The 17,746-nt window shown below is 42.6% G+C and overlaps 1 pseudogene; it reads right to left on the bottom strand.

The window, feature by feature from the left end:
* Positions 1-4,769: 4,769 nt before the first annotated feature.
* Positions 4,770-4,892, bottom strand: LOC148523549 (5S ribosomal RNA; annotated as a pseudogene).
* Positions 4,893-17,746: the final 12,854 nt, after the last annotated feature.

Genomic DNA, 17,746 nt, shown 5'->3' with positions numbered 1-17,746 from the left:
TTAAGTGCACGACGATTTAAAATTTCTTTGTAGGACCTGAATCTGTATACTGAGTGTTACAATGCACTGGGTTGGGTATGGGATCCTGGTTGTCAGGATGCAGGCAGTCAGAATAATGACAGTGGCGCACTGACAGCCACAATCTTGACTCAATTAGGTAACTGTCCTAGCCCTAACCCTCCTCCTAACCCTAACTCACCTTTCCCGCAGCCTAACCGTAACCCTCCTCCTCTGCAGCCTTACCCTAACCCTCTTCCCCCCACAGTCTAACCCTAGCCCTCCCATTAGTGCCTAATCCCAAACCCTAAACATAACCTCCACTAACCCTAATACTTACCATCGGAATGCCGGCGGACGGGATTCTGGTGCCGGTATTCTGAACACCGGCATCCCGACTCCCAGGATGGTAACTACATCCCAATGCAGCTTCCGTGGCATTTTCTCATGCCAAGTTCCATTGTTCTTCATCTGCGACTTTGTACGTGTTATACAGTACATCTCAATACACCAGTTGCTGCTTACCCACTGCCAATCATTTCCATTATGTTGTCATTGCAATATATTCCTGTTGCTCTTGCCTCAGTGATATCATTTGGTACTCTCCTAGAAACATACTCTGGTGAAGTCCTATACCAAACTTGCTTGACATAATGTATGTTAAAGAATAGATATTGGTAACTGATCAACAGCTAAAGAATAGCCATTTTAATTCTATTTTGTCATTCATTCCCATGACCCAATATTGAATCATATTTAAAGGGCTGCCATATCAAGCACTTCCTATATGCTACATACAGAGTAATGGTTCTAGACAAGAAGGAGCCAGATATTTGGGCCCCTAAAGAGTAGCGACACGGATATCATTCTGTGTGAAGCAGAAATGGGGGAAGCAGCGTTGTGTAAGAGGACAAGCAGCTAGGTAGCTATGCCATTCAGATTAACAATGAACTCTGGAACATTGAAAATATTTCATAAGTCACTGGTGTACTGTGGTGAACAAAGTGCATTCTGGGATAACATCCACATGAGGAAACAAATTAACTGAGCAACCTGCTGCCAACTTGTGTATCTGCCAGCTTTCCTTTAGCCTCTCTTTCTGTTTATTGATATCCTACCCTTTAGTTTCCTCTTTTATTGCTAGGGAGGACCTGGAGTTTGTAACTGCAAAATATAAATAAACAGGTGTATTCTGCAGAGTAAAGATTGAGAGAGGACATAAATATATTCTCTGACCAGACTTAGTATTGGCTACATAGAGGTGAGGAAAAATACCTACGGGTCTTATATCATATTACAAGCTATTATAGCTTTGCTGATGTGCCAGTGGAAATTATTTTAGCTTACATTTTTACATGAACTCCTCTTACATGAAAATGGCTGCTAAAGATTGAGATTATTCATGCAGGGGCTTAATGTATGAGAAGTGAACATTGTACATTACAACATTGTACAGTAGTTTAACCTAATGGGCTGATGCAGTGGTTCCTTTTTGAATTATGGTGCCCTAGAGTGTCAGCATTTTTTCATGGCACCCCTAGGCCATAAGTGTCTTATTGAAAATTCAGAAATCAATTATTAAATTAAGAAATTGTGCCTATTGTATGCCACCCTTAAGTTTAGTTATGTGGTGGTAACAGGGTTGCACTTCTGCTTGTCCACATATTTTATGATAAGCAGCTACCAGCACTGGTTTTGCCTATCACATTGACCATAAATACGTAATTTGATTGGGTCATGGTGGACCACCAATCAGTGGCCTCCCTGCAAGTCCCTTTGGAACTCAGTTTGGAAATCAGTGGGCTGATGAAAGCTGAAGGTGCATACACACACAACGATTTTTTGAATGACTATCGATAACGATATAGTTTATCGTTCAATCGTTTAAAAAATCGTTCACTTTCTGAGTTAAAACGATAAACGATTATCGTTCATGTGTGTTCACGTTTGTCGTTTGTAGTTCAGTCAGACTGACCAACTCAACGATTTTCAGTAAGGGAATATGCAAAAATCGTTTGCGTTTGTAGTTCAAAAAAATCGTTCATTACATTTAGTAAATTGAAAAAAATTAACGAAAATCGTTTACTAAAATCGTTCATTTACTAAATCGTTGTGTGTGTATGCAGCTTCAGTGTTGATAAGCACTAATAGAGTATACAGTCATTACTATCAAAGCAGGTGTTTCATATGCATACATCTATTGTTTCAAACAGAATGTTTGTTGCTATTAAATATGAGTTTGCCTATATAACACAAGAGCATAGTAACAGATGTGATAACTAACAAGTAATATGTCTGCATTCTTAGCATTGTGGAATAAAGTGTTCTTTGATTTGTTTCATATAATGAAAAGAAACATAGCTTTAAATAGACTTTAAGGGTAATAACCGATACTAATTGCAAATCCGTATTCACCTTATTGCAGCAATACAGATTTTGCTAACACCATTATTTACCAATCCTGCAAAGGGTTTTCTCTCCATTAATGGCAGTGTGACACTGCTGACAAAGGGTTACAGCAGATTGTGCTCCAAGTGGGGATCAAGCAAAGCCGTCCTGGCTTCACTGGACCCCTTTGCCAGGTAAAAGGTTATGCCATAAAACTGCGAAAAAGATAAAAGCTTTTTGCTATTTGCAGAGATGTGTGCGGACCCCTGACCTTACTCCAATCTCAGCCACTGAACTCTGTAGCCCATTCAAAGTGATAGTTAGCCTCTCTGTAGCTCTTTCTTGCTCTGACACTGAGGGCCTGATTCAGATCCTCTCGCGAGCGCTATGCGCACGCAAGCGGGTTGATGGTGGCCCAGTGCGAAAGCGCACGATGGAGCCGGCTACGTCGTGCGCATGCGCGAGACCCGGATAGCGACGGGCAAACCGTCGCTCCGGGTCTCGTACCAAAGGGGGCGTGCTGTCGAGGTTGAGTGACAGCACTCCCCCTTTGGTGGGCGGGCCGGGGGCGTGGCTGCCCAGACGGAGGCATTCCCATGGGAACAGATGGTGTGGTCTACCAAAACGGTGGTGTAGTATATATAAAATAAATAATTGTTACATGAATGATTGGATTATACGTGTTTAATACGTTTTGGATAAAATAAAATAGAGTAAAAGGTTCACATTAATACACAAATTAACATAAAAACATGATTAAGTATACACTGGAAATGTGAATAGCAGCAATATAGCAATTGGACGGTACGTATGTATAAATGCATCCAATAGTAACTCGTTGTGATGTAGACCAAATGCCAATATAAATAGTGATCCACGGAGTATACTACAATGTTCAATGGGAAAAAAATGGAAATAGCTTAAGATTTGTTTGCAAATATATATAGTTCTATTATAAACAGATAATGTCAAAATGGTTTGTAGTTTCCACAGAAAAACAGTAACTAAGTAATAAACTAGAATGCATTAAAAAGAAAGGCCTCTGGATTTCACAAGTCACATATGATTGCAGGTTAAAAAAGGTGGTAAATGGCAATAGAAAAAATATAAAAAAAAGAAGGGGGGGGAATGTAAAAGAAAAAATGAAAAAAAAGGGGTTTAAAATTGGAAAATAACAAAAAAAGGTGTCCTGGGGTGCGCGCACCTCCTACCTTGCCCCATATTTATTAATCCAGCAGGTAAGGGGAATGTTTTAAATGGTCAGATGAGGACCCGATCGTCATACCGCTGCTGCAGTTGATCCTCATACTGTGTCTCGTGCTGGTGAGTTCCTGCGTTCAGTGACTGATATCCATGTCAGAAGTGCAGGCGGCTTGTAGCGGCAGGGGTTGGTATCGGCGGCTAAGCTGTAGAGGCAGTCCCGTCCGACAGAGCTCTCGCCTTGCGGCTGTCCTCTCTGCTTCCGCGGTATCTCGTTTGGTCTCTAGTTCAGTGGTGAGGTGAGAACAAATGCTGAGTAGGTGTGTGGTGGGTGTGTCCAACGCATTTCTCCCGGTCGGGCTTCGTCAGGGACAGTGATTCATGCTGTGGATATCCTGTTGTTCATTTAAATGGTTGTTTTAAATTGCATCCAGCTGTTAGTCATTGGCTCCTAATTAAGAGAGCCTAATCTTTATATTGCTGCAGTTCCTAAAAATGAGTATTTGTTTAAGAAAACTTGATTCCAGCTAGTAATCTTTGGCTCCTAATTAAAGGAGGCTAGTATTTGTGTTACTAAAAAATGGGTGTACTTTATAAGTGTCTACCTAAAGAAAGGACACCCAAAAATGCAATTGGTCAAAGAAACAATAGAAAAAAAGTGTATATATTTGGCTTATAGCAAGTCATATAAGTATACATTATTCTTAATGTTAAAAGGTAAGACAGGGGGAGAAAGGTTGCGGTAGGAAGGTAAAAAGAAAAATAGATTTAAACACTATAAGAGTTCTTATGTCTCCATGTTAATTGTAAAAAGAAAGCACAGGTGCCCTTAGGATGTATTGAACATGTTTTGAATAAAAAAGGGGGAAGAAGAGAATGCCCTTATTAATTTTTTTTAAACTGTTTGAAGTAATGTTTATAAATGAACACATGGTGTATGTGAATAGTTTGACAAGAAAAGATTTTGTGCTTATAGATAATAGGGAGGTAAGTCCCTAATATAGGTCTTCAATCTAAAGGAAGGGCTCTTATTTAATCATGAGGATTATTGCTTATTGCATTACATTGTCAAATATTTTCTTGTTAGTTGTCCAAAATCTGAAGTTGGGATCCCAAAGTGTCATTCCGGAGGCTCAGGGCGGCAGGTCCGCATGTGTCTGCTTTGGATGGTGGAGAGATGTTGTTCCTTACAGTACCTGTATTTCCTGGGAGGTCTCCCATCCCAGTACTACCCAGGCCCAACCCTCCTTTGCTTCCAAGTTCTGATGGTATTAATTGGGCGTATCTAGGGTGGTGTGACTGTAAAAATCTCTCTGGAGAGATTTTTACAGTCATACAGTGTTATGTTCTGGGTTGTTTGTGGACCTGGGGTGGTAGCAGAAGTGATCACAGAAGCGGGTTTGAATAAAAAACTAGGTTTTTTAATATGTGCTTCAGCAGACATAAAATATGGCAGTAAATAAAAGTCCAGGTATATATAAACGTGCACTAGAGTTCTGTGGTGGGAGTAATGGGTTAATGTCCAAGTAGAAACAATTAGAACTGTCCAGGTGTGCAGGTAGTGAGACTGGAATAATCAACCAGGTATGCAGGTAGTGATGCAGGAAAATAATAGCCAGGTATGCAGGTAGTGAACTAAGGCAATTGAGCAGGATGTCAGCAGGCTCAGGCACTCATGTATGGGCAAGGATGGTGGAGGAAGCAGGGTAGTCCAGTGGAAGCTAGGAGCTGACAGGCAGACTGGCAGACAGCGAATTACACAGGAACAGGATAAGCACAGAGAACTCCCTCTCAGCTAGGCTGAGATACACGTTGCACTGGCAAAGAAGGAAGGCACTGACCCTTCCTAAATACCCCATGCCGTGCTGTTACTGGCTGGAGGGAACATGTGACTCACCAGGATTGGCCAGCTGCATCACATGGCCAGAAGGCAAAATGGCGGCGCCAATGCCAAACGGAACAGAGACGCCGCCAGGCCTTACCAGCGCAGAGTGAAAACAGGCCCGCACAACAACGCGCGCAGCCAAAGCCCCCCGCTAGACACCAGCTCCACCACCAGACAGCCCGTGCCACAACGACCTCACAGGTAACACCCGCCAAGCGCCATGCTGAAATACCCTGGCCGTGACATACAGGTACTGTAAGGAACAACATCTCTCCTCCATCCGGAGCAGACACATGCGGACCTGCCGCCCTGAGCCTCCGGAATGACACTTTGGGATCCCAACTTCAGATTTTGGACAACTAACATGAAATTATTTGACAATGTAATGCAATAAGCAATAATCCTCATGATTAAATAAGAGCCCTTCCTTTAGATTGAGGACCTATATTAGGGACTTACCTCCCTATTATCTATAAGCACAAAATCTTTTCATGTCAAACTATTCACACACACCATGTGTTCAATTATAAACATTACTTCAAACAGTTTAAAAAAAATTAATAAGGGTATTCTCTTCTTCCCCCTTTTTTATTCAAAACATGTTCAATACATCCTAAGGGCACCTGTGCTTTCTTTTTACAATTAACATGGAGACATAAGAACTCTTATAGTGTTTAAATCTATTTTTCTTTTCACCTTCCTACCGCAACCTTTCTCCCCCTGTCTTACCTTTTAACATTAAGAATAATTTATACTTATATGACTTGCTATAAGCCAAATATATACACTTTTTTTCTATTGTTTCTTTGACCAATTGCATTTTTGGGTGTCCTTTCTTTAGGTAGAAACTTATAAAGTACACCTATTTTTTAGTAACACAAATACTAGCCTCCTTTAATTAGGAGCCAAAGATTACTAGCTGGAATCAAGTTTTTTTAAACAAATACTCATTTTTAGGAACTGCAGCAATATAAAGATCAGGCTCTCTTAATTAGGAGCCAATGACTAACAGCTGGATGTAATTTAAAACAACCATTTAAATGAACAACAGGATACCCACAGCATGAATCACTGTCCCTGATGAAGCCCGACCGGGAGAAACGCGTTGGGCACACCCACCACACACCTACTCAGCATTTGTCCTCACCACTGAACTAGAGACCAAACGAGATACCGCGGAAGCAGAGAGGACAGCCACAAGGCAAGAGCTCTGTCGGACGGGACTGCCTCTACAGCTTAGTCGCCGATACCAACCACCAGCCGCTACAAGCCGCCTGCACCTCTGACATGGATATCAGTCACTGAACGCAGGAACTCACCAGCACGGGAGACACAGTATGAGGATCAACTGCAGCAGCGGTATGACGATCGGGTCCTCATCTGACCATTTAAAACATTCCCCTTACTTGCTGGATTAATAAATACGGAGCAAGGTAGGAGGTGCGCGCACCCCAGGACAATTTTTTCGCGAGAAGAAACTTTTTTGTTTTTTTCCAATTTTAAACCTTTTTTTTATTTTGTCTTTTACATTCCCCCCCCCCCTCTTTTTTTTATATTTTTTCTATTGCCATTTACCACCTTTTTTAACCTGCAATCATACTTGTGACATCCAGAGGCCTTTCTTTTTAATGGCATTCTAGTTTATTAACTCATTAGTTACTGTTTTTCTGTGGAAACTACAAACCATTTTGACATTATCTGTTTATAATAGAACTATATATATTTGCAAACAAATCTTAAGCTATTTCCAGTTTTTTAACCAATGAACATTGTAGTATACTCCGTGGATCACTATTTATATTGGCATTTGGTCTACATCACAACGAGTTACTATTGGATGCATTTATACATACGTAGCGTCCAATTGCTATATTGCTGCTATTCACATTTCCAGTGTATACTTAATCATGTTTTTATGTTCATTTGCGTATTAATGAGAACCTTTTACTCTATTTTATTTATCCAAAACATATTAAACACGTATAATCCAATAATTCATGTAACAATTATTTATTTTATATATACTACACCACCATTTTGGCTGACCACACCATCTGTGCGCCCTACAAGACCCAATTCACAAAATATTTGAAATACCCTAGTGATCTAGAAAGGGATCACAGAGGTCTGCGGCGGCCTTAGAGATACACCTACCCTATTATTGTTTTCTCCCACCCTTCTTACTTCTTTCCCCTCCCTCTGCTCCCCAACACAATTAAGGAGATAGCGCAGATGCACCCCCGTTCCCATGGGAACGCCTACCGTCTGGGGCCGGCCCCACTGACATCACAAGTGATGTCCGTGGGAGTGCTTTCGGCTCTGTTTGAGCCGAAAGCACTCTTGGGCTTGCGGCAACGAGACCCTACCACAAGGGTCTCGTCGCAAGCCCGATGGTCACGATGGTCTTGACCATCGCGACCATCATCATGGCCGCTCGCTATAGCTGTGGGTGGTCACCCACAGCTATGCGAGCGGCCCCGAGGCCGTTCTGCAAAACCAGAAGGCCGGCCCTGATTCAGAGCGAGCGCTCTGTCAGAGCGTCCGGCTCTGAATCAGGGCCACAGTTTTTAGTGATGGTTTTGTCTAGGCAGTGTCTGGGTGGTGATGTAGCTTCCATTTTCTCGCAATTGATGCAATACTGCTCACTGTCATTTGTAATACAGACAAATCATGACTTTTTAGGGGTTTGTATACTTTTGCAAGCCACATGTTTTGATGTTTGAATAGCTATATAGGGTAACAGTGGTGAATGAGTGCTAGTTCAGTATTTGAGAGATTATGTCTGGGCGAGGAGGATCAAAGATTGATATTACAGTAGAGCACTATGCGATGATAAAATATCTTAATTTATTTCAACACAATAATAAATAACTGCAATACAGTATTACTGTGACCACCTCCCGTACCCTATAAGAGAGATTTTACTAGTGCTAATGATGTCATTTATGTTTGCATGCTGTAAGTACAGTATGTGTTCCCTTATGCTAAGTGGGAACCAGGGCCAGAGCTAGGGGTGTTTGACCAGTGCGGTCGAACATGGCCACCACCCATAGAGGGCGCACCCCTCCCCAACATCACGATTTCAGTGGGACAATACTGTCCCGCTGTTCCACCCATGGGCCGAAGTGGCCTGCGGGTAGTCAAATCGGGAGGTTGGGCACCCCCACCGCCGCAGCTGTGTGGTGGTGCCAGATCCAGGAGTCTGAATGGATGCTGTGCGCATGCGCACGGCATCCATACAGTGACGGGAGAGGGGCTGTGGGAAGCCAACCTAGTTAGGCTCCCCCCAGGCTGACGTTATTTGGAGGCTTGCCTTGCGGGCACGCCTCCAAATAATGTCATGTAGGGGGCATGGCCTATGGTAATTATGCCATGCCCCCATTTTCGATCGCGCGATTTTCGGGCGCACTGTAAAGAGCAGACACAGGGTGCTATGACCCCTGGAGCTGGCCCTGGTGGGAACTATTTGTTGGTGTGGTGACAGTCTCTAGGCTGTTCTCTGGTATTGAAATAAATGTACAGTAATGGATAAATATAGGACTATGGGCCTGATTCAGAGAAGTACTGTAATGCCGTCACAGCTACCAATTTGTATGTAGCGGCTCTGTGAAAATATGCAAGTGTCACAGCCAACTGGAGGTTTTGCAAATCCAGCCAACTGTGTACAAAGATGCTGCACAGGCCACAGATCTGTCAATAATCAGCCTTCTGAGTAACTAAAACACTCTCGCTCACCCGTATCCTGATACAAGTGTCTAAGGCAGAGTGTGGCTAACCGAGGGGGACTGAAGGAAAGTTATAGTAATGGGTGGGATGTACTATAGGAAAAATGTGGTAAAACCCCCATTTTCTGTGTTTTTACCGCATTTCCATATATACTAAGCCCTGGCCACCCTATTTTCGGTGCGGAGGGTAATGTCAGAAAAGCCTGGCATTACCCTATAGAAGCCTATGGGCTCCTTACCGCACCCCCGCAACCTACACTTTGCCGCGCCTCGCTGCCCCGCCGTCGCCGAGCAATAGCCCCTACTCACCTGACTGTCCATGGTCCCCGGCCATTCTCTTCCTGGGTACTCTGCCTCCTCCTAATCTTCTTCCGGGTGCAGGTAGGAGGAGGAGGAGGAGCCTGGGACTTCCTGCACAGCCTACGAGCAGGAAGTTTCCGGAGCTCGGAGGGGGTGGGGTCCCACGGAGACCTCCTCACTCAGCGTCGGCTGCTTCGCAAAGGGCAGCTCTTATCGCAAGAGCTGTCCTTTGCAATACTAATCGCATATGTGATTAATAAGGTTGCGGTGACTGGTGGAATGGTCATCGCAACCTTAGTACATCCCGCCTATCGTGATCACTTTAAAGTTATTTGATTTTTTTTATCATGGCCAGATGGATCAATACATCTAAGAACTCCATGCTGTTTTTGTCTTTTGACAGTGGCGGGCGGGGAGTTTGACTGGGGCGGTACACCTGTCAAACCGTAACGCAGGTGTCCTAAGGCTAGCTCAGGGAGGACAGAAACCTCCCATGGAGCTCTCTCCTACTAATGATTGAGGTAGAAAAACTCACCATTTTAAATTAGCAAATAGACAACATTGTATCATTCCCACCTACTTCAAGATAAGCTGTTTTAAAAATGTGTATGATAAAAGCAAAGCCTTGATAACTGCTTCTCTGCTTGTGCAGTAAGAATTGTCACTAACAAAAGACTAAAGTTTTGAAAAACGTAACCCATCGTCGCCCCCCCCATCCCAAACTGGCAGCAGACTGTCAATCGCTAACAGTCTGTAACCGAACTGCGAGCATACAGCCTGTTGCTGCACATAAGCAGTACAACTCTGGTGCATGCACAAGTTACCGAACATTTGGGTATCTGCATGAATAAATACAATGCATCCGGAAAGTATTCACACCGCTTCACTTTTTCTACATTTTGTATAGTTACAACCTTATTCCAAAATGGAATAAATTCATTTTTGTCCTCAAAATTCTACACACAATACCCCATAATGACAACGTGTAAAAAGTTTTTTTGCGATTTTTGCAAATTTAATTAAAAAAACAAAACTAAGAAATCACATGTACATAAATATTCGTACCTTTGCTCAATACTTTGTTGATGCACCTTTGGCAGCAATTACAGCCTCAAGTATTTTTGAATATGATGCCACAAGCTTGGTATACCTATCTTTGGGCAGTTTCGCCCCTTTCCTCTTTGCAGCACCTCTCAAGCTTCATCAGGTTGGATGGGAAGCGTCGATGCACAGCCATTTTCAGATCTCTCCAGAGATGTTCAATTGGATTCAAGTCTGGGCTCTGGCTGGGCCACTGAAGGACATTCACAGAGTTGTCCTGAAGCCACTCCTTTGATATCTTGGCTGTGTGCTTAGGGTCGTTGTCCTGCTGAAAGATGAACTGTCGCCCCAGTCTGAGGTCAAGTGCGCTCTGGAGCAGGTTTTCATCCAGGATGTCTCTGTACATTGCTGCATTCATCTTTCCCTCTATCCTGATTAGTCTCCAAATTCCTGCCGCTGAAAAACATTCCCACAGCATGATGCTGCCACCACCATGCTTCACTGTAGGAATGGTATTGGCCTGGTGATGAGCGGTGTCTGGTTTGCTCCAAACATAACGCCTGGCATTCATGCAAAAGAGTTCAATCTTTGTTTCATCAGACCAGAGAGTCCTTCAGGTGCACTTTGGCAAACTCCAGGCTGGCTGCCATGTGCTTTTTTACTAAGGAGTGGCTTCCGTCTGGCCACTCTACCATACAGGTCTGATTGGTGGATTGCTGCAGAGAAGGTTCTCCTCTCTCCACAGAGGAATGCTGTAGTTCTGATAGAGTGACTATCGGGTTCTTGGTCACCTCCCTGACTAGGGCCTTTCTCCCCCGATCGCTCAGTTTAGACGGCCAGCCAACTCTAGGAAGAGTCCTGGTGGTTACGAACTTCTTCCATTTATGGATGATGGAGGCCACTGTGCTCATTGGGACCTTCAAAGCAGCAGATATTTTTCTGTACCCATCCCCAGATTTGTGCCTCGAGACAATCCTGTCCTGGGGGCATACAATTCCTTGGACTTCATGCTTGGTTTGTGCTCTGACATGCACTGCCAAGTGTGGGACCTTATATAGACAGGTGTATGCCTATCAAAATCATGTCCAATCAACTGAATTTACCAGAGGTGGACTCCACTTAAGCTGTAGGAACATCTCAAGGATGATCAGTGGAAACAGGATGCACCTGAGCTGAATTTTGAGCTTCATGGCAAAGGCTGTGATGTACATGTGATTTCTTAGTGGTTTTTATTAAATTTGCAAAATTCTCAAAAAAACTTTTTACACGTCATTATGGGGTATTGTGTGTAGAATTTTGAGGACAAAAATTAATTTATTCCATTTTGGAAAAAGGCTGTAACATAACAAATGTGGAAAAAGTAAAGCGTTGTGAATACTTTCCGGATGCAGTGTATACTGTGTCCTCTGCTGAATCAGGCCCAGGATCAGGTGTGAAGGGTACAGAGCAGTGTTTTTTCTAGGGGTGAGCGGGTTCGGTTTTACTCGGTTCTTATCGCCACTTTACCGCATTTTCGGCTCAATTTCATTCGCTATCCAAAACACGTGTTCGGCGATAGCCAATAAAAAGATCCGAGTAAAACCGAGTAAAACCGAACCCGCTCACCCCTAGTTTTTTCTATGAAAAAGGGTGACAGTACTCAGAAAAAAGATGCCACAATCAATTATAATTACATGTTTATATAAGATTTATAGTAGCTTCCACACTCTGGATAAATGTGCAGATATTATTTTATTTATTCTCTGTTTCTGCAATCTAATTCAGGAATACTACTGTAAAGTAGGTCGCTTGGTTATACTGTATATTCTTGTAAAGAAAAGGAAAGAAGTACACATATACAGGTGACAGATAACAGAGGGATTGCATGACCATTTCACAGTCTGTCTTTTACAATGACTGTTGCTTGAGATTAGTGTAAGCAAGTAGTACAGTATGTTCATATCACAATAAACTATACTGACCACAAATTACATGTACTGTAAATTGTACAAGGTTTATAATCTGTATCAGTATGAGGACAAGTTATAAAATATTCTAAACTTCAGGGTGAATAGTATCATTATAACAGTTAATGTGATTAATGTTTTATCCAAGAGAAACATTGAGTCAGCAGTATTCTAAGGTACAAAGTAAGTTGGTAAAGTTATTATACAACCAGAAATCTATTGATGTGCCAAAGTCATGGGATAGCAGTATGTAAAATATTGGTAGGTGGTGCAACTGTACTGAGATGTCTTGGAAAAGCCCAGACCTGCATCAGTTGTAATCTGACATATTGTGAGTCAATTTGAACACCAGCTAGGCTGCTCATGGAAAGACAACATGAATAATCGGTGTTCGGGGCATTATAGTGGGTGCCCAATGGATGGGACATTACATTTCCGAAGTTGTGCAGACATTCAATATTCCGTGATATTTGGTGTCATGTGTGTACTCATGAAAGGCATTACTACCAACCGTGGACAACCACATGTGCTTAATGATTGTGACCAGCAACATCTTGGCAGAATTGTCCGTGGTAACAGACAAGTGACATAGGCTCAAGTCACACACATTCAATGCAGGAGGCACCAGATTCATATCCAGCAGGTCAGTGCAGCGTTCTTTAGCTTCCATGGGATATAGGAGTAGAGGACCCACCAGAATGCCCCTGTTAACCCTTTGACGATATTAAAATTAACCTCTATATACCCCTGCCTGTACCTTCTAAAATCCTACCTATAAACCTCTAAGGATGACGCCAATTTGCGTACGCACTCATACAGTAAATAAAAGACTCCAGACTTGGAACGTGTGGTTCCGAAGCACAAAGTATTATTCAAGCAAAAAGTACAGTCAGTTACACGCTATTGATCCATACACAATTAGACGCAAAGGAATTATACAGACCCCAAGTACAGTATACATACGCATGCACTCTGGACCAGATCCCGGCATTCACAAAGAAAACCTCCATCAATCAGCATTCAGCAAGAAGACTAAAGACCCAGTGTTTGAGCACACATATTTATACCCCCCAGAATAGATAGGACAATAGAGAAGTTTGTTGCTGATATCATTGGTTCCCAGGGGAGAAGCATCTGTTACAGAGCGTTTAACAGGCTGGTTCAAATACTCACCCAGCCTCTAACAGCTGGTGGTCTCTGCCCTCCCACCCCCATGCTGCATCCTAACAGTTGTTCATAAAATATACATTTTGTTGCTTGTAATCTCTGCGGTCCATAAGTTGAGAATGCATGATGCGATCTCCACACCGATAGTACCGGAATTCTGTTGATCAGTACGAAACCAAACATGGCTCTCTTAGCATGTATAAAACCTTAGTTATCAAATATCTTTATTTCACAGCATTTAAACTAACTGAACCAACTTAAATCTTATACTTTAAAGCTCATTAAACCTTTTATGTGGATATGTAATGTGTGAGTATGCGGGGGTGTGATGTAAAGACTCTAGTTAACTTTGGGCAGATGCGTGCGCATGAAGCTAACAACCAGCATTTTCATACAGGATCTTAAGCATTCGCTAATATACAATTAGTTAACAGCACAATTGTGCGTATTAATGTGTGTATGTGAAATGGTGAAAGATGCAATCGCATGATGCTAATAAACAGCATTCGCATGCAGGATATTGTGTATTCGCTACTGGGCATCATGTTAGCAACTCAATTTTGCGTAATGTGCGGTGTTTATGCATGAGATTCCATCTATGATGGACTTAACATATTTATATATATATATATATATATATATATATATATATACCTGTACATACATACACACACACATATCATTCCTCACTCACAGACTGCAATGCAAATGTGTTACTTCCAGCTGTGAAGCTGGTACCATTCTGTCTGGGTGTGGGGCTAAAACCTGTTTAGGATTCAGACACATTCAATTGTGTAGAGCAATGCCTGGGTTATACTACAATTGCCACAACTATACTTGTCTACATACAGGGATTACCAATTTGTATGTAAAACACTCACAGTTTCTGGTGCAATGTCTATTCTATTTACTTTTTCTCATGAGGCTGTTCTTCTAGTTGCCCTTGGTAGATTATCAAAAACATTGCCATCTGTTCTTAGCTCGTGAGTTGTAACTTAAAGTGACGCTGGTCGCAAAATGGCGTCTTGCAGATTCTTGTTTCTAAAATGGAGTCTAGCTGCCATTCGCAAGATGGCGTCGCGCATGCTTCAATTTTAAACTGATCTTGTCTCAGCCAATTATCCAGCTTTGACACCTTCGACACCGGATACAGCTCCTCCCCTGGGCTTGTGATGTAGCTAATTGGAACCTGGAGGACTGGCAACATGTGACGTGGTCCGATGAGTCACGGTTCCAGTTGTTTCGGGCTTATGGTAGGATTCGTGTTTAGTGCAAACCCCATAAGGCCATGGACTGTGCCAGCTGGTGGCAGTTCCATAATGGTGTGGGGTGAGTTCATGTGGCATGGGTTGGGTCCGCTGGTCCGCTTAAATATGACATTGACCAGTAACTGCTATGTTGCATTGCTGGATGACCATTTCTTGGACTTTATGTAACCCCACAATGATGGAATATTCCAGCAGGATAATGCACCATGTCATCGGTCCCAAATTGTCCAGAATTGGTCCGAGGAGCATTCTGAAGAGTTCCGACAGACAGTGTTTGTCCACCACGTTCTCCTGACATGAACCCAAGATCTTGCACCTACAAATATTAGGGAGCTTTGGGAAGCTATCCAGATGGCATGGGTCAACATCTCTGCAGAGGTCCCTGTCCACTTGTGTAATCGATGCCATATCGAGTTTCTGCACTTCGCCAGGCTATAGGGGGTCCTACATGACACTAGGCACCTATCCCATGACTTTTGGCACTTCAGTGTGTATGTATATACAGTAACACAGTAAGATATACAATGAAAGGTTCCCTTATATGAAAGCAATAAGTGATCAATAGTGTGATTAATAGTGTCAGGGTTAGTGATGTATTGGAAGGACACCCTTGTAGCAGAAGTATTCATAAGCCATTACTATAGAAAGCATAAAGGATTTCAAAGAGTTCAGAAGCCCATATACCAACAATCACAAAAAACTATTCCCCAATCCCATATATCTTTCCCCAATTTAATGATTCTCCAACACACCAATATTCATCCATACATTGGCGATATTTTCCAGCGATTTGACAATCATTTTCACCAAATACTGTACATGATCTGTGAATTGTGAAAGTGCCTCATTTTACTGTATCATTACCATACACTGCCAATCAAGAACCAAAATCCAACATGTTGTAAATTCTGACTTATCGATTCTGAAATTTTTTTGGTCATAATCAGTGTTTGGTGAACCCCATACATTGCTGATTTTTAAAAACAATGCAAAATGCTAAGTTGGCCCAATTTTCTGTTGATTTATGGCCCCTATTACTTCACCACTGTGACTCCCAGACTACCCTGAATACACTGTAGAGCTCCCATGCAGCAAATCAAAGAGAGGGAGGGTTCAGAAACCCACTTAATGCAGAGAGAAGCTTCCTTGCCTCTATCTGTGACAGCAGAAATTGGCAGATGGGATAGTTTTCGGCAGCCCATGAGGAGGGAGTTTTGGGCTGTTGGTAAGTGTGCGCAGGGGTTCTAGGTACTCAGAAACCCCCCCTGCATGAGCCACTGCTGTACATTTACACTGCTCACCAAACAGCAGAATAGTGATCAGAACACAACACTGGCATAGTGATCTATAAATATATTATTGGTATACTGTAGTAAAGTATATTATATATTGATTAAAATAAGCACATTACCAGTTACTCAAACCCATTACCCCACATATATTAAAGGATACTTAGAGGAAATTACATCATATTACAATAGTAAACAAACATAATAATTGATAAGATTGCATATCAGAGAACAAAAAGGAACCCTTATTTTATACACATGTATTTCTTACTTTGTACTAGGGGTGTGCACCGGCCACTTTCGTGTTTTGTGTTTTGGTTTTGGATCTGGATCTTTCTTCCTGTTTTTTATCTGGATTGGTTTTTCCAAAACCACCCTTCCGTGTTTTGGATCTGTATTTTTTTTTTAAAAAGCTTAAAAACAGCTTAAATCACAGAATTTGTGGGTTTTTCTGCTCCTATGCAATTATTAACCTCAATAACCTTCATTTCCACTCATTTCCAGTCTATTCTGAACACCTCATACCTCACAATATTGTTTTTATGGCCAAAAGATTGCACCGAGGTAGCTGGATGACTATGCTAAGCGACACGAGTGGGCGGCACAAACACGTGACCCATCTAGGCGTGAAACTGCAGTGGCAGACAGGATGGCAGTTTGAAAAACTAGGCCCCAAACAGTACATACTGCAAAGAAAAAAAAGAGGTGCAAGATGGAATTGTCCTTGGGCCCTCCCACCCACCCATATGTTGTATAAATAGGACATGCACACTTTAACAAACCAATCATTTCAGCGCCAGGGTCTGCCACATGACTGTGGCTGAAATGATTGGTTCGTTTGGGCCCCCACAAAACAAGCTGGCAATTAATGTGTCCCTGCACAAACTGGCTCTACGGAGGCAAGATGTCGTCCTCATCCTCCTCATCCACCGATTCCTTGGATAAAACAGGAAAAAGGGATTTAGGTGTCCCTGGACTGCTTACGGTCTTAGCCAAAGTTTCTGAACTTGACAGTAAATTTTTATGAACGCGCTGCAGGTGCCGTATAAGGGAGGATGTTCCTAGGTGGTTAACGTCCCTACCCCTACTTATTTCACCTTTACATATGGTACATATGGCAAGACAGTTGTTGTCCAGATTTGGATAGAAATATTGCAAGACCAAAGAGGTGGAATGTTTGGTCTTCTGCCCAGGCATGACCGTGATGGGCTTTTTCATCCCACGGACAACAACTGTCTCCCCCGGAGCCTGATTTAAACAAACCACATCACCTTCAGAATCCTCCTCGCCAACTTCCTCCTCAGCGCCAGTTACACCAGTATCCTCATCCTGTTGTACTTCAACAGTGACATCTTCAATTTGCATATCAGCAAGTGGACTGTGGGTGCTCCTTTCAGCACTTGCAGGGGGCGTGCAAATGGGGGAAAGAGCCACCTCTTCCCGTCCAGTGCTGATAAGGTCAGGCGTCGCAACCACCACCACACTTGGACTCTCCTTGGGGATTTGTGATATCTTCTTAGAATGCACAGTTCTTCGCTAT

Source organism: Taudactylus pleione, unplaced genomic scaffold, assembly GCF_031769625.1.
Source record: "Taudactylus pleione unplaced genomic scaffold, aTauple2 ptg000130l, whole genome shotgun sequence".
Classification (NCBI taxonomy): Eukaryota; Metazoa; Chordata; class Amphibia; order Anura; family Myobatrachidae; genus Taudactylus; species Taudactylus pleione.
The sequence above is the reverse complement of the archived record's forward strand: the minus strand, read 5'-3'. Positions and strand labels throughout refer to the sequence as shown.